This window comes from Globicephala melas, chromosome 5, assembly GCF_963455315.2.
Source record: "Globicephala melas chromosome 5, mGloMel1.2, whole genome shotgun sequence".
Lineage (NCBI taxonomy): Eukaryota > Metazoa > Chordata > Mammalia > Artiodactyla > Delphinidae > Globicephala > Globicephala melas.
The window spans coordinates 6,340,779-6,366,251 of NC_083318.1; positions in this window are offsets into that span (position 1 = coordinate 6,340,779).

The following is a 25,473-nucleotide window of genomic DNA, read 5'->3' on the forward strand; positions in this document are numbered from 1 at the left end:
TCAGAAGACTTATATGTACCCTGTGAGAGAGAGAGAGCTCCTTTACTTACCCTGAGATCAGTAACTATGAGCTTGGATTGGCTAGTGATCATATTGATACCAATTATAGAGATACTGTCTGAAAATGAAGCCAACAGAGAACATAAAGAGAGACTGAGAGAGAGAGAGAGAGAGAGAGGGAGAGAGAGAGAGAGAGAGAGAGGTGGGGTGGCGGGGTGGAGAAAAGGAAGCCAATAGTGTTTACACCTCAGATTCTACCTTGAGCATCATTCCTTGGCTTTCTCAGATATAAGAACTAAGAAATTACACTTTAGTCTAAAGTACTTGGAGTTGAATATACAAAACTTGCAGTTGAAAACGCCTGCCTTATTTCAAGCATATTAGATTTAGTTTGAATTTTTCTTAGAAACCTTGTTGTATAAGAAGAAAAGGGAACATGATACTGAGCCATTATTCTCAAAATCCTCCGAAAGTCCAGAATGAGTATCATTTGGTAGGTATTCGTTTACTCGCTGACTTTTTATTGAGTGTGTATTTTGTGCCAGGCATTGTTCTAGGAAATATAAGTATGGTTATGCCCTAGATAAAGATTCTTAAACCTCTAGTGTGGAGTGGTACACATTAAACACACACATAAATAATTTCAAGTAGAAATAAATGCTACAAAGAAAAAAACAACAACAGCTAATGGGCTATTAAGGGAAGGATAGTTAGGGAAAGCTTCTTTTTTTTTTTTTTTTTTTTTTGCGGTATGCGGCCCTCTCACTGTTGTGGCCTCTCCCGTTGCGGAGCACAGGCTCCGGACGCGCAGGCTCAGCGGCCATGGCTCATGGGCCCAGCCGCTCCACGGCATGTGGGATCTTCCTGGACCGGGGCACGAACCTGTGTCCCCTGCATCGGCAGGTGGACGCTCAACCACTGCGCCACCAGGAAAGCCCAGGGAAAGCTTCTTTAAACAGAATCTTGAATGATGAGGCAGCTTAACACACCATGAGCAGGGATAACACAAAAATGTAATGAGCTGTCTTGTTCAAAACACTTAAAGAAGGCCAGTACATAGAGAAGCAGTGAGTGAGGGGGAGAGCAGTAGGGGGTGGTGTCAAGTGCTAGGGTCCTGTTGGAACATTTTAAATAATACAGTGTTATGATATGTATTTTTTAATTACTACTAACTGTTCTGTGGAGAATATATCAAGAGAGAAAGGGTGAAGAAGACCAATGAGAACACTGTGTTGCAGCATGGGAAATAAAAACAGTACATGGAATAAGGTAGCAATGGATATAATAATAAGTGATGGGCTTAACTATGTATTTTGGAAAATAAAACTGACCAGTGGTTGGGGGATGCCGGGAGAGGGGGTGGTCCATAACAAGAGAAAGATCAGGGATGAAACTTACATGCTAAGAGGAAGGAGAAGATTGTATTCCTCCACTGCCCTTGTATTCTCAGGATTAGAGATTCTTCTGGCTTACAGAAAGAAATAGGCGTAGTGGTTTAAGTTTTGCTCTGAATTCAGAAATGGCTGATTTCAGTTCCTAACTCTACCACTGCTTGGATTTGCGACTCCTTATTCATTCATTCAACACTCAGGCATACATTTGTTTCTGTTGGCAGGCTAAGCGTTGGAGAGGCAAAACTGACAAAGACAGATCTTCTTTTAAATCCTAGCGGAGAGGCAGGCAAATGCCAAGTAAACAAATACATAGATAAAACAGTTAGACATCATAGATAAGTGCTATACAGGAAACAAAGAAGGAGTAGCGGAAACTGGCTTTAGATAACATGGCAACCACAAAAGGCCTCTCAGATGAGGTAATATCTATGATGAGATCCCACTGTTGGGAGGAAACAAATCAAGCAGAGATTGAGGGAAGAATAGTCAAGGAGTAGGATACCCTTCAAAAGAGCCTTGTGGCTTCAGTTTCTTCATCTGTTAGAGAAGGATGATAAGCTTTGTACACATTTTTTTTTTTTTTTTTTTTTTTGCTGTACGCGGGCCTCTCACTGTTGTGGCCTCTCTCATTGCGGAGCACAGGCTCCGGACGCGCAGGCTCAGCGGCCATGGCTCACGGGCGCAGCCGCTGCGTGGCATGTGGGATCTTCCCGGACCGGGGCACGAACCCGTGTCCCCTGCATCGGCAGGCGGACTCTCAACCACTGCGGCACCAGGGAAACCCTCTTTGTACACATTTTTGAAAATTAAATGATAGAAAGCATAGGCAGGACTCAGTACAGTTCTGGAGGTGCAGTAAACATTAAATAAAGGATATAAAACTCTCCTAATTAATAGAATTGTTAAAATAGGAAGTTAGTATTGCATTGGTGTTATGAGCACTGGTTTGATTTCAGACCAGTGGATTTTATGAAATCCACATCTTCCATACACAAGCTTTATCATCTTAGGCAAACTGTTTTTTAAGATCATAGAATATCAGAATGGGATCAGTCCTGGGAGACCAGCCTCCTGGGCAGGTTAGACAAGGACAGAGACAATCTGGAGGACCCAAAGAAAACAACCAGCACAAGGTCATTATGTCACCTCTACAGATTAAGGGACTGTGGTGAGAGAGTTCGCATAATTACTGAGTCCTAGAGGCAGAGTCTGAATCCAAAGACTACAACAGATAACCTCTCATTGACTGTGTATCTTGACATGTTAAATTCTCTTTTAAAGCTGAGAACTATATAGATGACCCCGTATCCATTTAGGAAACTTAGAAAATTTTTCCATGCTTTAAGACAGAAGTTCACAACCCGGGATAGGGGCTCAGAGGGGTCTCCTAGGAGACATTTGGCAATATGTAAAGACATATTTAGTTATCACGGTGAGGGTGAGGAGGGGAAGGGTTGCCATTGGCCTCTAGTGAGTAGAGGCCAGGGATACTGCTAAACATCCTACAATACTCAGGACAGCTCCCTATAACAAAGAACTATCCTGCTCAATATGTCACTAGTGCTGAGGTTAAGAACTCCAGGGTTGGGCTTCCCTGGTGGCGCAATGGTTGAGAGTCCGCCTGCCGATACAGAGGATGCGGGTTCGTGCCCCGGTCTGGGAAGATCCCACATGCCGCGGAGCGGCTGGGCCCGTGAGCCATGGCCGCTGAGCCTGCGCGTCCGGAGACTGTGCTCCGCAACGGGAGAGGCCACAACAGTGAGAGGCCCGCGTACCACACACACACAAAAAAAGAACTCCAGGGTTAAGATAATTAAGAGGTACATATTCTATTAATTATGGAAGAGGTGGTATATAAAACAGCAACAAAATTATAAGTATACTCAAGGGGGTGAGATAAAAGGATTTGGGAAGGACCTACTGTATAGCGCAGGGAACTATACTCAATATCTTGTAATAACCTATAATGGAAAAGAATCTGAAAATGAATATATATATATGTATGATAACTGAATCACTTCACTGTACACTTGGAACTAACACAACATTGTAAATTAACTATACTTCAATTAAAAAAAAAAGATCCAGGAATATACAGAAAGTAATTTCCTAAGCCACAATAGACAAGAGTTTTTTTGCTTTCTCTGGAAACTGTAATCTATAAGAATGGCATGAGGGATGGCCTCTATAAATAACTGCTTTTTGATGTAACTTACCCTTGGAAATACAATATTGCTTTTTAGAAGTTGCAATATGGAGGAAGGAAATGCGTTTTAAAACCTAGATATTTTGCAAGCTCACAGTTCTTATGTATAATTTTTGTAGTATGTGATGACAAGTAAATGAAAGATCAATGAGTTCTCTTTCAGGAATGAAGGATAAAAATTCAGAAGGCATACATTAAATCTTATTGATATACATGCTTCTGATGAGGAATTTGAAAAATTTAATAAGAATCTTGTTTCCATCCTGCAGCGGCTCTTTGTCAGTTTTTTTGTGTGTGTGTGGGGGGGGTTTTGGGGGTTTTTTTAGCCATCCAGTAATTGAAAATTCTATACGTTTACATTTTGGCAGCACATCTTTTGGTGTGATCCATCTATTTCAAACATCGTGGGCTAGTAAGAGGAACATAGGTGGGCAGCAAGAGTTGACTGACTCCATTAAATCTGTGACTCATAAGAATCTATTCGGGTGTCTGACAGAAAGGAGGAAGAGTCTCATTTAAAATGGACATCTTCTCAATTTGAACTGAGGCATGGTTAAGAGCATGAGCTCTGGAGCCAGAATTTCTGGATTCAAATCCAAGTACCTTTTACTATCTGCTTGCCTTTGAGTAAATTACTTAATAAGAATCCTACCTCATTCTCTTGAACATTAAAACGGGCATTAATAATAGTACTTCCGGGCTTCCCTGGTGGCGCAGTGGTTGAGGGTCTGCCTGCCGATGCAGGGGACACAGGTTCGTGCCCCGGTCCGGGAAGATCCCACATGCCGCGGAGCGGCTGGGCCCGTGAGCCATGGCCGCTGAGCCTGCGCGTCCGGAGCCTGTGCTCCGCAACGGGAGAGGCCACAACAGTGAGAGGCCTGCGTACCGCAAAAATAATAATAATTAATAATAGTACTTGCTTCATAAAGGTTTGGTAAGGAACAAATTATATGTGTAAAGTTACTAGCAGAAGGTCTAATATATTTCCACACGTGTTATCTTTACACGGAAGTGGGTGATCAGCCAATGAAAAAGAAGAGTATTTCAATTCATTCCATTGTAAGACCACAGACCCCAAACATAGCTCCTCATGTGGATGAATCCAAACTATAGCTATTGAGTACATTATTTTAAGAATAGCTAAAGAGAATCTGTTGAGATTTAACAACATATTTATCAACAATGCAAACAGAAATCTTTTCTAACACATGGAACAAAAATAATACCATTAAATGATACTTATTCTGGGATTTATATAAAAGTTACCTCCAGGACCGAAGGTAATGTGGTCTCAACTTATTTGAAATACAGGGCCCTTAAGAAGAATGATGGAGCAGGTAAAAAAGAACAATGGCAAACTCTAACACAGGCCTCTCCTCTGGAGGCTTTCCTTACGTGCCCTGTGAGGGGTTCTTCTCCCTCTGAATAGAGGACATGAATTTGCTAAGTAACAAAGAGATGCTTTTTGGAAAGGGATGGGACCTTTCTCAATCACAGGTGGGATAGGTTATGCTTTGCACTGTGGAGAAAAATGCTGTGGGAGAATTAGATGCTGGGAGTAAGCCAAGAATCACCTGGGAGGGAGAGGGTCAGGCTCTCTTGTCTGTTCTTGAGTTGGGGAGCGATCTCAGGTTATTCCTAGCTGAGTTGGGGGAATTGAATATTTAGTGATTCAAGTGCTGATAATTAGCTCTCTCTTACTCTCTCTGCCTTTGGAGAAGAACATGGGAAGTCTGTGAACATCTCACACCAGATCAGGCACCTCCTTTTCATGACACAGTTGGCAAAGAGGAGAGAATTCATTATCCTCCTTTTGAAAGAAGTAATACTCCTTGGGCCCATTACAGAGGATTGGCTCTTTGGCCTTAATTTTACCATAATGGGAAAAGAAAGTCTTATCTAACACTGAAGAGAAGAAAAGGGGTTAGCAACAGAAGCAATAAGAGATTAGCAGAAAAGGCAGAGAATTGAATTCTGAGAGGGAAGACGGTGTCAGCAAGTGTAGGAGCTGTGCAGCCAGTTGGAGGGAGAGCATAGACTCACACAGAGCCTGCTGGATGCAGTACAACAGGCTGTGCGATTTAGTTTAGTGGCTACCCAGTACTCAGACTCATATCTAGAATTAGTGTAAAGGGTTCTGACAACAGCACAGTAATGAAACTAGTGCCATTATAATGAATGTTATTTTTCTTTTGGTTTTCTCTGAAATAGAAGGAAAACAGGAATGAGCAGTGACTCTGTGATGAATAAAGAACATCACAAAATAACTTCCCATCTGCTAGCTAAATAGACAAATAACCATAAATCTTTTAAATGATAAAAACAAGAAAATGTAGTACAGACATCAAGAAAAATCTTTGACATCTCCTAGCAGAAAACTAAGAGGAGGTATTTGTTTAATTTTTAATGTGCTGGGTTTTTTTCTTTACAGTAAAATTAATGCTAAGTTAACATTAAAAAAAAGAAAAATACTATTGATCAGTGGAGAATTTCAAGTTTTATTCTAATTGAGATACTCTCTAGGAGAGATGCTTTTTGACTGACAAAGGTGTTTTTAGTTCATGGTTATACTGACAATTGTAAATAATATTTCTATTTTTTTAAATGAAATACATTAAAAGTTTTATATTATCTCTTTTCTTATGCACTGTATTTTTAAGTCAGATTTATTGAGGTTTAATTTACATAACTTTCACTCTTTTAAGTATGTAGTTTTATTAGTTTTAAATATAGAGTTGTGTTTCATTAACATTTTAATACTGGTTTCTAGAATCTTTGGTGAGAAAATTGTCAATAAAAGACAAGATCCTAAATTTCCAACTTTTAAAACTGATTTGAAGCTTGCTTAAAAATACTTAAGAGAAATTCAAAGTCGAACCTTTGAAAGACTGCATATACATATGCAGTTCTCTCATAGAACTGTGGTGAGAGAAAATACATGTGGACACACTAATATTAAAAAATGTTTTAGTGGTACCATAAGCATAATGCTTAGAAAATAATCACTAATTATTATATTTTGACTTTAAGGCTACACAGTTTTTAACCTTTACTACCACAGTGTATATTATTAAACATTTTTATAATATGACAAGAATTTAGTGTCTTAACTGAATACACATTGCCCTAAGGAAATTGTATCTTGTTTTAACAAAATATTGGTTCATTATTTTCCCAATATCCTTTAAGTCGATATGTTAAATATTCAGTGCATGTGTATATAACTTAAAAATATCTTTCATAGCTTAATGGTTTTAAGAAAAGGACACATATTCTTTATTAAGATCCACAAATGATAAAATTGATAAAATTTTCAAATGTTTTCGGTTGGTTGCACAAGAAAATAATGATAATGATATGATGTTAGAATAATGTTATATATTATGGCAAACTAATAACCTCCAGCGTGCTCAACTGCCATGAAATTCATTTCATATCTCATCTATTATGGAGGGTCTGTGGAAAATAGTTTACTATTCCCCTTCTGAGATATTTGGCAATGCAGGGCTGGCTCATGAAAGCAAAGAAATTAGATATTGTCATTTTCAAAGGGTAAAATATGTGAAAGCTGTTTTCTAATTCAAGTAATGTCTGTGTGATAAAAATCCCTCCATGCAAGTAACATGGGAGGAACAAAACCCAGTCATTTTCCTCAGCTTTCACAATAGATGTATTCCTTTCATTATAAGTAGTACACGTCTCAGAGGGCTGTAACTACATACACACAATCAGCTATAGATGCTCACATAGGTGATGTTTACTTCTTGAAAGCATCTACCCTTGGAGTTGTGTAGCCTTCTTCAGAGAAAGGTTTTGAGCCTTCCACATTTAGGAATTATCATCAGAATTTTAAGACTATGTTGTACCCAAAGTTCTAGCTGGGTAATGATGAAATCCACATAGAACAAAGAAATTGTTTAAACGTTCTCATCTTACTTTCCTATTTTCATTTGATTCCCACTGCCTATCATCAGAACTTATTTATGGCTAAAGGTCCTCTGTGAAACCCTGAAACGGTGTGTAAAATATTACCTGAAGTGCATATGTGCATGAGAAGCAAAAGCTTTCATTGCATCAGCAATGGCAAGGAGTTTTTAACCAATATAATACAAATGCCTTTTAACAGGGCCTTCAGAAGTGTTTAAGACCTTCCATATTTTCTTTTTGGCCCGCATTGCCAGTTTTATCCCCTACAAAAGGCACCTTCCCTGGAACTTGCCCTCCCTTGTAATATTCTTGGGCTCTTGGTGATTTTCTTTTGCTTCATCTTCACCTGTATGAATTCTCCACAATGCTCGGGCTCCAGTTTATCTATGGTCTCATCCATTAGTCTGTGACATTCCTAAGAATTAAACCTCTGTGCTCCTACAGCTGCATTTCCCAGCAACGGTCTGATTCAATACTGTGTTTTGTGTTACTCTCTTATGTACATCTCATTCCCCTTGCTATAGTGAATGTCTATGAAGCCTTGTTCATTTTGTGTCTCCAAAAGTCTAGTCCAAGCCTTGCACAGAGTGAGGCACATGTATTGACAGAAATCAAATCGAATTCCCAGTTATTTCCAACCATCCACTCTCCATGCGTTCCATGAAGAAGTAAGCAGAGGAAAAGAAGTAAGAACTGTCTAATCTGAGCAATCCTGATTTACTAAGCTTTCTGAATTATTTGTGTCTTCATCCAGAAACTTCTTTTTTTTTTTCCCTTCTGCCATTTTCTCTTTTAGGCAGTAGTATAGGCAAGCACGTTTTTTGGAATTCCATTATTTTTTTCCTATCTTCTAATGTCATTTATGGAACAACATAATAACAATTCATGGAAATGTAACATTTGGCAACCTTTTCATTCCTTGAATTCAAAATGTAAGTACAAGATAGTTCGGTTTTGTAGATTTTCTTTCAGAATCTCAGCAGATGTGAAAATGCAAAGAAAACAGTACAGAAATTCTCACCCATTTGTTACTTTCCTGTCACTTTCACGACCATTGTGACACAAAAGGTCTTCTTTCCAACTATGTATTTCTTTATGTGTTATCTCTGTATTTCTGGGCTTTTCTTTCTCCACAGATTTGAAGACGATATTCCGCCAAAGCTACAGACTCCTACTAAGCGTCCTCACAGCGCACATCTCCCAGAACAGTTCTTTCCCCATCTCATCATTTTATGTTGTGGCCATCCTGCTCCAGGTGCTCTGCTGCTTCTCACGTCCTTCCCATCTTCCACTCTCTTCATTGTATTCCCCTCCCATGTGACAGGGAAATAGCCTCATATATTTCCCAGGATGGTCCCCGAACTTCCTGGCCATAACTATCGCCGGCATCTCCCTTAAAGTTGTTGATTCTCTTACAGATTCCTGAGTCTAGAACCCTAATTTTCCTGTGACTCATGTACATCTGATTAGGAGATAATTTTTTTTTCTTTTTTTAAAATAGATCTTTATTGGAGTATAATTGCTTCACAATACTGTGTAAGTCTCTGTTGTACAACAAAGTGAATCAGCCATATGCATACACCTGTCCCCATATCCCCTCCCTCTTGAGCCTCCCTCCCACCCTCCCTATCTCACCCCTCTAGGTCATCGCAAAGCACCGAGCTGATCTCCCTGTGCTATGCTGCTGCTTCCTACTAGCTAACTATTTTACATTCGGTAGTGTATATATGTCCATGCCACTCTCTCACTTCGTCCCAGCTTCCCCCTCCCAGCCCAAGTTCCTCAAGTCCATTCTTTATGTCTACCTCTTTATTCCTGCCCTGCAACTAGGTTCATGAGTACCATTTTTTTTTTTTAGATTCCATTTATATATGCGTTAGTATACAGTATTTGTTTTTCTCTTTCTGACTTACTTCACTCGGTATGACAGACTCCAGGTCCATCCACCTCACTACAAATAACTCAGTTTCGTTTCTTTTTATGGCTGAGTGATATTCCATTGTATATATGTGCCACATCTTCTTTATCCATTCATCTGTCGATGGATATTTAGGTTGTTTCCATTTCCGGGCTACTGTAAATAGAGCTGCAGTGAACACTGTGGCACATGACTCTTTGAATTATGGTTTTCTCACAGGGTATATGCCCAGTAGTGGGATTGCTGGGTCATATGGTAATTCTGTTTTTAGCTTTTTAAGGAACCTCCATACTGTTTTCCATAGTGGTTGCATCAATTTACATTCCCACCAACAGTGCAGGCGGGTTTGCTTTTCACCACAGCCTCTCCAGCATTTATTTTTGTAGATTTTCCGATGATGGCCATTTTGACCGGCATGAAGTGATACCTCATTGTAGTTTCGATTTGCATTTCTCTAATAATTAGTGATGTTGAGCATCTTTTCATGTGCCTCTCAGCTATCTATATGTCTTCTAGGAGATAATCTTGATATTCTCTTTGAATCACTAAATATCTTCTTTGAGGCTTACTTAAATTGACTATACTGTAAGTTGTTATATTATTGTCTCTCTTTATTGTTTCTATCTACAAATACTCCAATCCCTCCCCATCATTCACTGAAATCTTTGGTACCTTGTACCTTTGATTCTTTTCTAACCAAACTCCTTCCATTGCTATACACAATTTTTCGTCTCTATGGATGTACTCCCAATACTAACTTAAAAGTGCCCTGACTTTCTTTAATCACCAGTCCCTTCTAACTCAAAGATAGTATGAGTCTTGGAACCAGAGACCTACCATAAAATATCAATAAGATCTTGGCTATTTCACCAACCCTTCACATTTATTAAATGGGATATAGATACTTGCTCTGCCCAGCTCTTCATACTTATGAAAAAATCAAAACATATAACATATGTGAAAATGCCTTGTACACCAAAAATCTTCGTAAATATGAAGTAATATGACCTTGAAAACCATCCTTCAGTCTGGCATTCATGATTATGGAAGTATATGATATGAGTTTAGATGGTCCATGCAGGAACTTTCAGTTTTATTTCAATGATCATGTGATTTATTTGTTGAATTTACAACCTACACATACCTTTAAGTCAAACTAGAGATCTAAACTGAAAACAATGGTGCGCCGGTATTGTAATGGCACTGCCTGGGAGCATGTGGCCGACTCACGAATTCTGAAAATCAAAATTTTGAACTACGAAATCACCTTGACAATCTTCTCTCATCTGAGAAAGCAAACACAGCCTTTCTCTGGAAAAATATAGCAATATCTCAAAATCCATATTTAATTGTCATTTGGCTAGTTACCAAATCCAAATCAACACAGTTAGGAGGGAGATTAATACAGAGTCAGGGGAGTAAAGGGGGTGGTTATTATAAAAAAATATATAGAAATTTGCTTATGTTTTCAAAAATATGGTGAAAACGTTTATTCTTTCATTCATTTACTTAAAATATTTTCAGCATTTATCATGAGTTGGGCATGATATTAATCGCTGGAGACAAAATGATATGCATAACCGTTCCTAATCACTACCTTCTTGAAAGTTAGACACTAACGGAAGAGAAATTCGTCAAAGAGTCTCAAAAATGAATGAAAAATCACTAATTTGACAAAAGCTAACTAGGAAAACCTATAATAGGGCAATGTGACATGATCAGAGAGATTAGAGAAGACTTCTTTTAAAAAGTAATGCTCCAACTAATGTGTAAAGAATGATCATTAACTAGACATAGAAAGGGGGAAAGAATATCCAGGTAGAAGTCATGATAAATGCAAAGGCCATGTGATGAGGAATCATGAAAAGTACACAGAATTGAATGACATCTCCCTGCAAAAGAGAGTGAGGTGCAGCATAATGAGGGAATTAGGTAGAAGGGTAATTAAGGCACAGACTATGCAAGGTCTTATAAAAGTCCATGATAGAGGGACATTGATATAATCATCATCTTATTTTTTTATATCAAAATCATGTATTGTTTTCATTAGGTATACAAATTTTTTTAATTTATAAGTAATTTCGTTTTCCAAATTTGGTTACTGTTTGTAGTAAAAATATACATTTTCCTTTTTTAAAATTTTTAAAGAAAATATTGAGTCAGTTTGAAGAAAATATAATTTTGTAAATAATAACAGGTGGTGCTCAGATATGGTAAAAACCATATAGGTGTTACATGAATGACTAAAAAGTTTGTGAAACACTACTTTAGTCTAATATCTGAATTTTTTTAAGGGAAGAATTGAGCTTTACAGAGATTGCTCAAAATGAAGTTTGGAATTTTTATTATAATCAATGTAATTTGTTGCAGGAAAGTGAAACAAATAATAACAGTAATGCTGATACCACTTTAAAATATTTTGAAATCATCTGTAAATAGAACTTCCAGAAACTTTGTTTATCTTATGACATATGAGATATGGGACCAGATATTGATCCCTCTGTGTTCTCAGAGACACTTTGTTGCATAACATGTACTTTCCTATGAAAATATTTGAATGAGTTCTAACCTGAGGATCCTGGCTTATGACAAACCCGAAGAGTGAGTTTGATCCTTATGCATGCTACTTCTCGTGAGGGTAGAGGAGAGCGTTCACAGATGTCTAGACTCTTCTTTACAGGATCAGTGTTTGGGATAGAATTTTCCAGGCTCACTAAAGATCATCCAAGTAAAGGAAGGAACAGTATTAAGAAGAGCTTCCTCAAAATTAAACCCTCTCCACTCTTGGAAGCTTGTCCTTCAAATCTGAAAGATAAGCCATCGACCCTCATTAATGCCATTTCAGAATTGGAAAACCAACCGATGGGGCTTTCTCACTGTTTTAACTAACGTGGTGGCCCAGCTCAGAGCCCAAGTGTATAAGCCTGAGGAGTTGGAGCATTTCTAAGAACATCTGGTGTAAATGTTTTAAATATCCTCTGATCCTAAGGCATATTTTATTTAAATTAAAATTTATTTTTGAATAGTTATTATGAATATAAGGTTCAAAATTCAAAAGGCACACACAGAAGTTCATACCAGTGATTCACCAAGTCTCTTATGCATCTTTCACTGTCTACCAATAGGTTTCCCCCCAAAAGAGGCAAAGCCCTATTACCAGTTACTTGTTGATGTTAACAGAGATATTCAATATATACACATATGTAATAAAACACTATTAAGCAAATGATAGCACACCAAAAATAAATAAATAAATCAGCCATCTCCTCCATGCATTCTCAGTCTCCTTCTACGTTGTACTCCCTAATAATTCATTTCAAAAACTTCAATGTAAAGAATTCATCCTAGTTTAACTGTGGTATCAGTTGCTAAGTGCTGACTAGGTGTCAGGAACTGTGGTAAAGTCTACAAATTCATTATCTCACTTAATACTCAGAGCAAGACGATGAGGTTGGGATTTTATCACCCCTATTTTAAGATGGGAAGATTGAGAATCTTCTCTCTCTCTCTCTCACTCTCTCTCACACACACACATTTCCACAAACTCATATACACACATACATACATAAACACGTATAGGAATACTCATTCAGGCATTTATAAAATTATAAATATCTGGAAATAATATAAATCAATGTCTTATAAATTCACGACCTTGGTGATTAAATGAAAAACATAAAGAAGGTGCTTAATTGATAATAAATGTGCTTCAGCTCTCATTTGCTATTTCACTCCCTTGTATTCCAGTTACTCTGGGGTCTATTTCCCACATAGTAATTACACAACATTAAATGTTTGTATGTCTACCGACCAAAACACAAATATGGGCACCAACAGCCTGGAGATTCCTTGTTAGCATATAAATCAATAAAAGATTATAAATTCCTGGTACTTGTAGACTGTATGTCAGATTCAGGAAGGACATTTGCCAGAAAGCCACAATGCTTGGAACTATTTCTGAATTACTGGCACTGGATATTGCCATATCGATTTATTGATGAAAAAACAACAATAATCTGCAGGCCTAAGTGGCATCTGAAATAAGTCAGTGATTTTTGGTGCTATTAATTGTGCAAGTAGAATTTTTAATATAAAATTATTACCATGCATTGAATTATCTTTTGGGGTACTTCTTAGAAAAGCTCTAAGGGGCTTCCCTGGTGGCGCAGTGGTTGAGAGTCCGCCTGCGATGCAGGGGACACGGGTTGGTGAGCCGGTCCAGGAAGATCCCACGTGCCGCGGAGCGGCTGGGCCCGTGAGCCATGGCTGCTGAGCCTGCGCGTCCGGAGCCTGTGCTCCGCAACGGGAGAGGCCGCAACAAGTGAGAGGCGCGCGTACCGGAAAGACAAAACAAAACAAAACAACAACAACAACAAAAAAAGAAAAGCTCTAAGGATTGAACTGAAACTTTTTACTGAATTTTTTTTTCATGAGGGCTCTTTAATCAAACATAGTCACAATACCATTATTACATGTTTTAAAAATATTAATATATTTTATAATTAATATTATAAAAACTTCACAATTGTTCTATTTTTAAAAAGTTTACTTTGTCCTTGAAATGTAAATAAAAAGAAGGGCCATATTTTATGATTAAGTAAAATGTCTTTCAATGTAGAGTTTACCACTTCATCTCTCTAATTTTTCTTAAATTTTTGTTGAAGTTCTAGGTTATTTTTTCTGTAGAGCTTTGGGGTTTGCTGATTGCATCCCAGTAGTGTCTTTAGCATGATTTTCTTTCTCTGTATCTCCTGTAATTTGTGAATCTGGAGAACTGATCATATTTTTAAAGTGTTGCTGATGGTCTACTTTCTAAGCGGTGGTGTATATTTCCATCAGGAGGCCCAGCATGTCTATGGTTGTCTTTTTGTGATATTACCAGTCACTGGTAATCATTGCCTACACCCTTTATTTCATTACAGATTGAAAAATGATGATTCTAATTTTAACATTCCTCTTATTTTATCTGATAGAATTGTTCCTAAAAGGAGGAACGACCCCATAACAACTCTGCTTAACTAGAAGTAGAGATTATTTAGAAAAGGCAGAGTAAGTCCCAATTCTTTCCCTCTATTTACAAGATATTTGGCTTTTTAGCATCTTTAAAAAGTAACCAATAAAATTTTTTATTATCATTGTGAATTCATGGATTTAAACAGTTTTTACATATTTTAATACATTGCCATTATTATCCTTAATGATGCTAAACTGATTCCATATTTAGCTATAGTCAGAGTCTATTCCAGTTTGCTCCTGAGTCCTAAAGACATTATCCTTCTAGGCTTTGCCAACATTTTTCTGTTACGACAAGATGTCTGGGCTCATCTTACACATTTCCTGTCTCAGAGTGAGAAGCAACCATTTCTCCAAAGAACCCTAGATCCTTTCAGTGGAAAATGGTAACGAGAGACCATAGTTAGGGCACCAAAGGAACTCATTCTTATTGGTCATTGATTCTAGGTCTTTTCATTTGCAAGATATAGGATATATACGTATGAATTAGTATGTATTCTTTTTAAATAAAATACACACGTATGTTCCCTTCATGTTATTTTTCATTTTAAAAAGTTGCTTCTATTTTATACTTGTAGAATATCTTGACATTATTCCAAAGTTCAATATATAAGTAGGATATATACAAAGAAATTCACCTTCTCAGCTATAACCCATTCTCTCCCACCTCCATTGATAAGCTTTTTAAATCTGGGGGGATAATACCTCTGATGTTTCACAAAGTAAACCCACCCACATTTGGGCATCCAAACTTTCTTAGATAACCTGCAGCGTAGTCTACATAATTTTCTCCATACCCTGATGGTTGCTGCATAGAATGGCTACTCATTCCAGCTGCACAGTTTTACACAGTAGGTGTTTTTTTATAGTTTACTCAAGCAGTACACTATTGATAGATGCTTGAGTTATTTCCAGTTTAAAATTATTTTTATTTTTTTATAACTATACATAGTGCTTCAATGAAGAGTCCAAATAATTTATTTGGTGGTACCGCCATTCAATTACTTTTTTTTTTTTTTTTCCAGTACGCGGGCCACTCACTGCTGCGGCCTCTCCTGTTGCGGAGCACAGGCTCTGGACGCGCAGGCCCAGCGGCCATGGCCCACGGGCCCAGCCGCTCCATGGCACGTGGGATCCTCCCGGACCAGGGCACGAACCCACGCCCCCCGCATCGGCAGGCGGACCCTCAACCACTGTGCCACCAGGGAAGCCCCAATTACTTGTTTTTATAACAATCATTTTAAGGTAGGTAATTACTCTATTTAATAAAGAAAGATGACTATTGATCAGAAAATGAAGTGCTAAGAAAATAATTTTAATCGATTGACCAATTGATTGATCTGGTCAAATAATTGTAATGCATACTGATGAAAGAAACTAGGACAGAAAGAGGGTAATGTCTCTTCACATTTAATTTGCCTGAAGGTGAAATTTCAAATCAGTGGCAAAACCTATGATAAATCAGAATACCCTGGGCATGGTGTCCATCAAAAATCTGCCCTAGTCAGACTCTTACCTCTAATTCTCTGATATCAGGCCTCTGTTTTCATTGTGTTCATCTGTTTATCTTTTTTTAACTCTTGCCCCTTGCCCTTTTCAGTCAACTGTCCTCCATAATACACCATTTAAGAGAAAAATTAATGTTTAATAATTTCAGTAATAGAGCTATAGAGTTAGGTATCATTTTCACATTACTCAAGTAACTTGGCAAATGTTTAAGGTATTAAATAGTTTTCCAGGCACTCCCCCATAGTGATGGGAAAAAAGAAATCTCTTTCACTCTTTAAAACTCTACCTTCTGCCAACCCTATTCACCTGGCCCAGCCTAGACAGCCCATCTCCCTTACAAGGATGGCCTAATCCAGTTTCCTCAGAAAACTACTCTGCTTAAATTCATGTTTCTTTGGGCCACCTGGCTTCCCAATTTGCCTCTGAGAGTTCTTGCTGTTTCCCCTTCCCAACATTTTAAATTATTTAAAGTGTAACATTTGTATTGTAACACATCCATCACCATTTCTCTTCAGGATTGCCTCTGAATTGACAGTTCATTTTTCAGGGAGAGCGAAGGTGACTTTTAAGCCAGAAGCAAGGATCTGATTTTCATACTGTTAGAATGGTTGCCTGGAGAGATGTTAACATCATAGATGAATGTCTGAGTCCTGGCTTTTCCTTGGTCAAGAAGCAACTCATTATTTCTAGAGAATCACAAAAGGCAGGATCTGTTTCCAATTTAATGTCCTTTTTTTTTTTTTTTTTTTTTCGGTACGTGGGCCTCTCACTGCTGTGGCCTCTCCCGTTGCGGAGCACAGGCTCCGGATGCGCAGGCTCAGCGGCCATGGCTCACGGACCCAGCCTCTCCGCGGCATGTGGGATCTTCCCGGACCGGGACACGAACCCGTGTCCCCTGCATTGGCAGGCAGACTCTCAACCACTGCGCCACCAGGGAAGCCCCCCTAATGTCCTTTTTTTAAGGTGGAGCAGCAAGTAGCTACTGTTTAATGCTGGTGTTTTGTTATTTTTTTCCTTCCAAGATACAATTATTTATACATAATCTGTACTCTTACATGAACCATTAGAAAACAAAGGATTGTAAGATAGAAAAAGTTTAACAGAAGTGCTTCTATTCACCATGTCCTTGTCTCCCTCCATTCCTCCACTGCTAGCTCTCCCTTCCTGCTCTCCTGCAGATGGTCACGGCCCTTCCCCTGCTATTTCCTCACCATGACCAGTGTCCTACAGGTGCCTCTTCCATTACTATACTCAAACCTGAAAAAAGATATAAATCACGCCAGTTTTGCATCGAATCAGAAGTCAGTTTGTTTGTTTCAATATTTTATGAATAATATGGACATAATCTTCAGAGTCAAATTGATCATTTTTAGAAAGAGTGGACTGAAATGATTCTAAACGTTGATTGCATAGAATAATCACCTGGGGAACTTTTCAAACTACCCAGGAAGCAAGACAGATCAATTAAGTCAGAATCTCTAGGGGTGAGATCCAGCCAACAGTAGTTTGTAAAGCTCTTCTGGTGATTCCAGTGTCCAATCAAGGGCAAACGATTGAAAACAATGCTTTTCTCTAAGGCTCATACATTTGCAATTGAGAATCACTACTTAGTAAGCAACCTTGGCTCATAAGGAAGGCTGTTAGGACACTGAGCAAAAAAAGTTTTGCAAATCAATGTTACCAGTCTGTAAAACAATCATTCATCAAAAACCTCATTAACCAATCCAACAGCCGATCTTTCAGCAGAAACTCTGCAAGCCAGAAGGGACTGGCAGGACATATTTAAAGTGATGAAGGAGAGAAACCTACAACCAAGATTACTCTACCCAGCAAGGATCTCATTCAGATTTGATGGAGAAATTAAAACCTTTACAGACAAGCAAAAGCTGAGAGAGTTCAGCACCACCAAACCAGCTTTACAACAAATGCTAAAGGAACTTCTCTAGGCAAGAAACACAAGAGAAGGAAAAGACCTACAATAACAAACCCAAAACAACTAATGGGAATAGGAACATATATATCGATAATTACCTTAAATGTAAATGGATTAAATGCTCCCACCAAAAGACACAGACTGGCTGAATGGATACAAAAACAAGACCCATATATATATGCTGTCTACAACAGACCCACTTGAGACCTAGAGACACATACAGACTGAAAGTAAGGGGATGGAAAAGATATACCATGCAAATGGAAACCAAAAGAAAGCTGGAGTAGCAATTCTCATATCAGACAAAATAGACATTAAAATAAAGACTATTACAAGAGACAAAGAAGGACACTACATAATGATCAAGAGATCGATCCAAGAAGAAGATATAACAATTGTAAATATTTATGCACCCAACATAAGAGCACCTCAATACATAAGGCAAATACTAACAGCCATAAAAGGGGAAATCGACAGTAACACATTCATAGTAGGGAACTTTAACATGCCACTTTCACCAATGGACAGATCATCCAAAAGGAAAATAAATAAGGAAACACAAGCTGTAAATGATACATTAAACAAGACGGACTTAATTGATATTTATAGGACATTCCATCCAAAAACAACAGAATACACATTTTTCTCAAGTGCTCATGGAACATTCTCTAGGATAGATCATAGCTTGGGTCACAAATCAAGCCTTTGTAAATTTAAGAAAATTGAAATTGTATCAAGTATCTTTTCTGACCACACACTATAAGACGAGATATCAATTACAGGAAAAGATCTGTAAAAAATACAAACACATGGAGGGTAAACAATACACTACTTAATAACAAAGTGATCACTGAAGAAATCAAAGAGGAAATCAAAAAATACCTAGAAACAAATGACAATGGAGACCTGATGACCCAAAACCTATGGGATGCAGCAAAAGCAGTTCTAAGAGGGAAGTTTATAGCAATACAATCCTACCTTAAGAAACAGGAAACATCTCGAATAAACAACCTAAACTTGCACCTAAAGCAATCAGAGAAAGAAGAACAAAAAACCCCAAAGTTAGCAGAAGGAAAGAAATCATAAAGATCAGATCAGAAATAAATGGAAAAGAAATGAGGGAAACGATAGCAAAGATCAGTAAAACTAAAAGCTGGTTCTTTGAGAAGATAAACAAAATTGATAAACCATTAGCCAGACTCATCAAGAAAAAAAGGGAGAAGACTCAAATCAATAGGATTAGAAATGAAAAAGGAGAAGTAACAGCTGACACTGCAGAAATACAAAAGATCATGAGTGATTACTACAAGCAACTCTATGCTAATAAAATGGACAACCTGGAAGAAATTGAAAAATTCTTAGAAATGTACAACCTGCCAAGACTGAATCAGGAAGAAATAGAAAATATGAACACACCAATCACAAGCACTGAAATCGAAACTGTGATTAAAAATCTTCCAACAAACAAAAGCCCAGGACCAGATGGATTCACAGGCAAATTCTATCAAACATTTAGAGAAGAGCTAAAACCTATCCTTCTCAAACTCTACCAAAATATAGCAGAGGGAGGAACACTTGCAAACACATTCTATGAGGGCACCATCACCCTGATACCAAAACCAGACAAGGATGTCACAAAGAAAGAAAACTACAGGCCAATATCACTGATGAACATAGATGCAAAAATCCTCAACAAAATCCTAGCAAACAGAATCCAAGCACATTAAAAGGATCATACACCATGATCAAGTGGGGTTTATTCCAGGAATGCAAGGATTCTTCAATATACGCAAATCAAACAATGTGATACACCAAGTTAACAAATTGAAGGAGAAAAACCATATGATCATCTCAATCGATGCAGAGAAAGCTTTCAACAAAATTCAACACCCATTTATGAAAAAAAACCCTTCAGAAAGTAGGCATCAACATAATAAAGGCCATATATGACAAACCCACAGCCAACATCGTCCTCAATGGTGAAAAACTGAAAGCATTTCCACTAAGATCAGAAACAAGACAAGGTTGCCCACTCTCACCACTCTTATTCAACATAGTTTTGGAAGTTTTAGCCCCAGCAATCAGAGAAGAAAAGGAAATAAAAGGAATCCAAGTCGGAAAAGAAGAAGTAAAGCTGTCACTGTTTGCAGATGACATGATACTATACATAGAGAATCCTAAAGATGCTACCAGAAAACTACTAGAGCTAATCAATGAATTTGGTAAAGTAGCAGGATACAAAATTAATGCACAGAAATCTCTGGCATTCCTATACACTAAGGATGAAAAATCTGAAAGTGAAATCAAGAAAACATTCCCATTTACCATTGCAACAAAAACAATTAAATACCTAGGAATAAACCTACCTAAGGAGACAAAAGACCTGTATGCAGAAAATTATAAGACACTTATGAAAGAAATTAAAGATGATACAAATAGATGGAGAGATATACCATGTTCTTGGATTGGAAAAATCAACATTGTGAAAATGACTCTACCACCCAAAGCAATCTACAGATTCATTGCATTCCCTATCAAACTACCACTGGCATTTTTTACAGAACTAGAAGAAAAAAATTCACAATTTGTATGGAAACACAAAAGACCCCGAATAGCCAAAGCAATCTTCAGAACAAAAAACAGAGCTGGAGGAATCAGGCTCCCTGACTTCAGACTATACTACAAAGCTACAGTAATCAAGACAGTATGGTACTGGCACAAAAACAAAAATATAGGTCAATGGAACAGGATAGAAAGCCCACAGATAAACCCATGCACATATGGTCACCTTATCTTTGATAAAGGAGGCAGGAATGTACAGTGGAGAAAGGACAGCCTCTTCAATAAGTGGTGCTGGGAAAACTGGACAGGTACATGTAAAAGTATGAGATTAGAACACTCCCTAACACCATACACAAAAATAAGCTCAAAATGGATTAAAGACCTAAATGTAAGGCCAGAAACTATCAAACTCTTAGAGGAAAACATAGGCAGAACACTCTATGATATAAATCACAGCAAGATCCTAGAGAAATGGAAATAAAAACAAAAATAAACAAATGGGACCTAATGAAACTTAAAAGTTTTTGCACAGCAAAGGAAACCATAAAAACGACCAAAGGACAACCCTCAGAATGGGAGAAAATATTTGCAAATGAAGCAACTGACAAAGGATTAATCTCCACAATTTACAAGCAGCTCATGCAGCTCAATAACAAAAAAACAAACAACCCAATCCAAAAATGGGCAGAAGACCTAAATAGATATTTCTCCAAAGAAGATATACAGATTGCCAACAAACACATGAAAGAATGCTCAACATCATTAATCATTAGAGAAATGCAAATCAAAACTACAATGAGATATCATCTCACACCGGTCAGAATGGCCATCATCAAAAAATCTAGAAACAATAAATGCTGGAGAGGGTATGGAGAAAAGGGAACACTCTTGCACTGCTGGTGGGAATGTGAATTGGTATAGCCACTATGGAGAACAGTATGGAGGGTCCTTAAAAAACTACAAATAGAACTACCATATGACCCAGCAATCCCACTACTGGGCATATACCCTGAGAAAACCATAATTCAAAAAGAGTCATGTACCAAAATGTTCATTGCAGCTCTATTTACAATAGCCCGGAGATGGAAACAACCTAAGTGTCCATCATCAGATGAATGGATCAAGAAGATGTGGCACATATATACAATGGAATATTACTCAGCCATGAAAAGAAATGAAATTGAGTTATTTGTAGTGAGGTGCATGGACCTAGAGTCTGTCATACGGAGTGAAGTAAGTCAGAAAGAGAAAGACAATTACTGTATGCTAACACATATATATGGAATATAAGAAAAAAAATGTCATGAAGAACCTAGGGGTAAGACAGGAAGAAAGACACAGACCTACTAGAGAATGGACTTGAGGACATGGGGAGGGGGAAGGGTAAGCTGTGACAAAGTGAGAGAGTGGAATGGATGTATATACACTACCAAATGTAAAACAGATAGCTAGTGGGAAGCAGCCGCATAGTACAGGGAGATCAGCTCAGTGCTTTGTGACCACTTAGAGGGGTGGGATAGGGAGGGTGGGAGGGAGGGAGATGCAAGAGGGAGGAGATATGGGAACATATGTATATGTATAACTGATTCACTTTGTTATAAAGCAGAAACTAACACACCATTGTAAAGCAATTATACTCCAATAAAGATGTAAAAATAAAACCTCATTAACCAATTTATTATTTATAATTTAAAAATAGCTAAAGTAAAGTAGTATTAAAAAATAAAATATAAACTGTCTCTATATTGTAATTTTTTGGTAAAAGAGTTAAGCGCTAATATTTAAACCAGTTATTCAGGATACAGAATAAAACCCTAGGAATATTATTCAGCTTGCCCATGGAACGTGATTAGTGTAGCATTAATAACAGTTATCCACCAAATCTATTTAGACTCTGATATTCCATTTTATAGAGTTTTACTTTTATCCACATGCAAACTTCCTTAATGGAAATTGCCCATATGCCATACAATTCATGGTTGACTTATTTCACATTTGCTTAACAGCCTTAGTCCATGATTTAAGGGGACATTTGTAAGAGCAAAACAGTCAAAAATATCTTAATAACATGATGGTTTTCAAAGGGCACTCAAAGGCAAAATGTGAATATGACATTTCAACACTGATTAGTAACATGAATATAAGGCAGATATTCCATCTAAGACTAAATTCAGCACATCAACTTTGTTTGTGACATACACAGATTATTCCTAAGTGAATGAAAGATTTTATTTTTTATAAGGAAAGTGATTTTTTTTTCACACAGGAAGAATAAGGTAACATTTGCTTATAGATGTGTGTTAGAGTTTGAAAATTCAGGTTACTTTCAATTCCCATTATGAAAATATTAAAAGTAGTACATTTTTAATTTCTAAGAGGTAATACCAGCTGCCTCATTTTGCAGCATTGTATCTGTTCAGGGATTTAACTCATGTGCCTGGGAGCATATGCTTTTTAGAAAACATTTTAGTAAACATGTGGATGTTGTCAGACTTACAACTCTGGAGAGAATGTGCACTCTTATTTTAATTATGTTTTAGCATGTGGCTGTATGCCATTATATTTCCTTTAAGAATTATATTGATAGATGACTATTAGATATAAGTAATGAAAGTATATAAGTATACATACATATCTATATGTATACATATACACTCATATTAGAATCCTTAGAGAAAATACAGCAAATATGTTTGCTATAATGATTATATGCAATTCTTATTTCCTTTAGCATAATAGCGATTTAACCAACTACTGAAATTGACTTAATATCCTGGCTTATAGGTTTATTTTAGTTACAATAAAATGATATCTGAAACATCACTAATATGATTCACAAAGAGAAGATACGATTTGCTGCTTTTGAAGATCTAATTGCGTTAATAACATATATGCTGGTGTTCTGTTATTTTTAACAATATTCCATACTACAGACTCGTGCAATACTTTAAATAGAATGTAAGTACTAGTTGGCATGTGTTCAGTTTCTATGAAGTTCACATTTTCTGCAATGTGCTAACAAGCAGAAATATTGCTAAAATCTCATTTATGTTATGGACATGGGTTAGCATGACAAGCAAGGCTGGGTTAAGTATGTGACAGCACAAGGCCATGAGAGGAGAAAATCTGTAAAGAAAACCCCTTTCTGCAGCAGAACAAATGCTAGGAGTCTCCACCAGAGCATGGAAGGAAGAGTCGATGCCGTGCACAGAACATCAGAGGGTCTGGCAGCAAACTACAAACTATCGCTCCCTGAGCACTTGGACGCATAGCATGAGATCACTGGTAACAATGCTGACCTACTCTCAGGGGTAGGTGGTAGGAACAGTGAGGGTTCCAGGGGAGATTTCCAAAGGAATATCAGCCTCACCGAATTTCACCAGCTGATAAAACGCAACAGCCAAAAATGTTTGGAGCAGGATTGAGTTATGTGGATTTGGAATGGCAGGAGAATAAAACTAGCAAACCCAAGGAAGATCCGAAGGTCGACTATTATAATTGGGACCGTAGGTGAGAATGACACATCAGGTATAAGGAAAAAGTCTAATTAGAGCCAGGGACCAGGCTTGGGGTCAGACTCAACGAAGCATCGATGATCGGTGAGCACCATTGTTCATACATCCTTCCTGACCCAGGACACGATTGGTTCCTGGTACACTGGGGCAGACCTCTGGGGGTACAACGGGTGGGGCTCAAGTGGTCTGGGATTAGAAAGACTAGAGATACAAAGGTTGTGAACCAAACTGCATTTCATAGGGGTACCAGAATTCAAGACGCAAGTGTCATTCCTGTGGATGCAACTTTTAAAACAATCTGCAACCATGCTTCTGAAAAGTAAAGTGCACTCAGGATTTGGTCTACAACCTTACTGTGAGAGCCTATATGGGCACTGTTTGTACCAGAGATGTTTATATTAGATCCCTAGCATACAGAAATAACTTCAAGCGTCTTATTCTAAGCTGTCAAGAAATTCTAGATGCATAAACTTTCTTAATGAAGTGTTATCACTTATACCTAGATAAGATATGAGAAACTCAGATACTTTCATTTTGTGTGAACAGTCTGGGCGCAATGCATTTTCTGCAATTCCACTACACATTACCTATCTTTCAAACATGAATTATTACAAACAATAAGCATTAGAATACCTAAAGTTTTTTTCTCCATTCACATGATGGTGAGTTTGAATTATATCACATCCCAAGTATTTATTTTATTTTCTCCTGTGTTTTACTGGTGAAGATGTGCATTTTGAAGGGCAGTATAGGATGACATATAAAGTTATGTAATTTAAATTTATAATAGATTTATACTTAAAAAAAGTATATTCTTAATGCTAAATTTAAAAAATATACATATATTAATGAAGTTGTATGTTTTGATTTCTGGAATACAAAGGAAAAGCAGTATAGTCAGAATCAATAAGATTGTTTCCCGTCTCTAAAAAAATGTGAAGCTCAACAATTGCAAAATTTTTCAATAGTGCTATCACAAATATAATTTTTTCCTCAACTGTAGTCATTGGAGGAAAGTTTTGCTTATCTGCAGAAAAACAGTTTTGTAAACTTTGTCTTTCACAACTTAATTTTTTCATAAAAGTACAAATAAGACTTCACAGCTGTCACCACATAACACAGACTTCCCAGCTTTTAACAGCCTAATCATTCTTTTGTTGTTTCAAACAAAGAAGCTTTATTCCACTTGAGCCAGATTGTTTTAAATGCTTCTTTTTCAAAATTAAGTTTTGCCTTTAAGAGAAGGTGTAGTTTTTATATCACTTAGTAACAACGAAGGAGGTTTTCTTTTAACCTCTTTGTAGTCTACCTACCAATAAATGACAGACTTCTGCTATTTAATCTAGAAGAAAAGCCATATATTATCACCTCAATCTGGCCCAAGATAAACTTGTTAATAACTGCAGTTTATGAATATTTATCATGAGACAAGTAGTTAAAGAGACAGTACAGCTTTAATTTTCAGGTAGCATTTCTGATAGCCCTGCAACTTAACA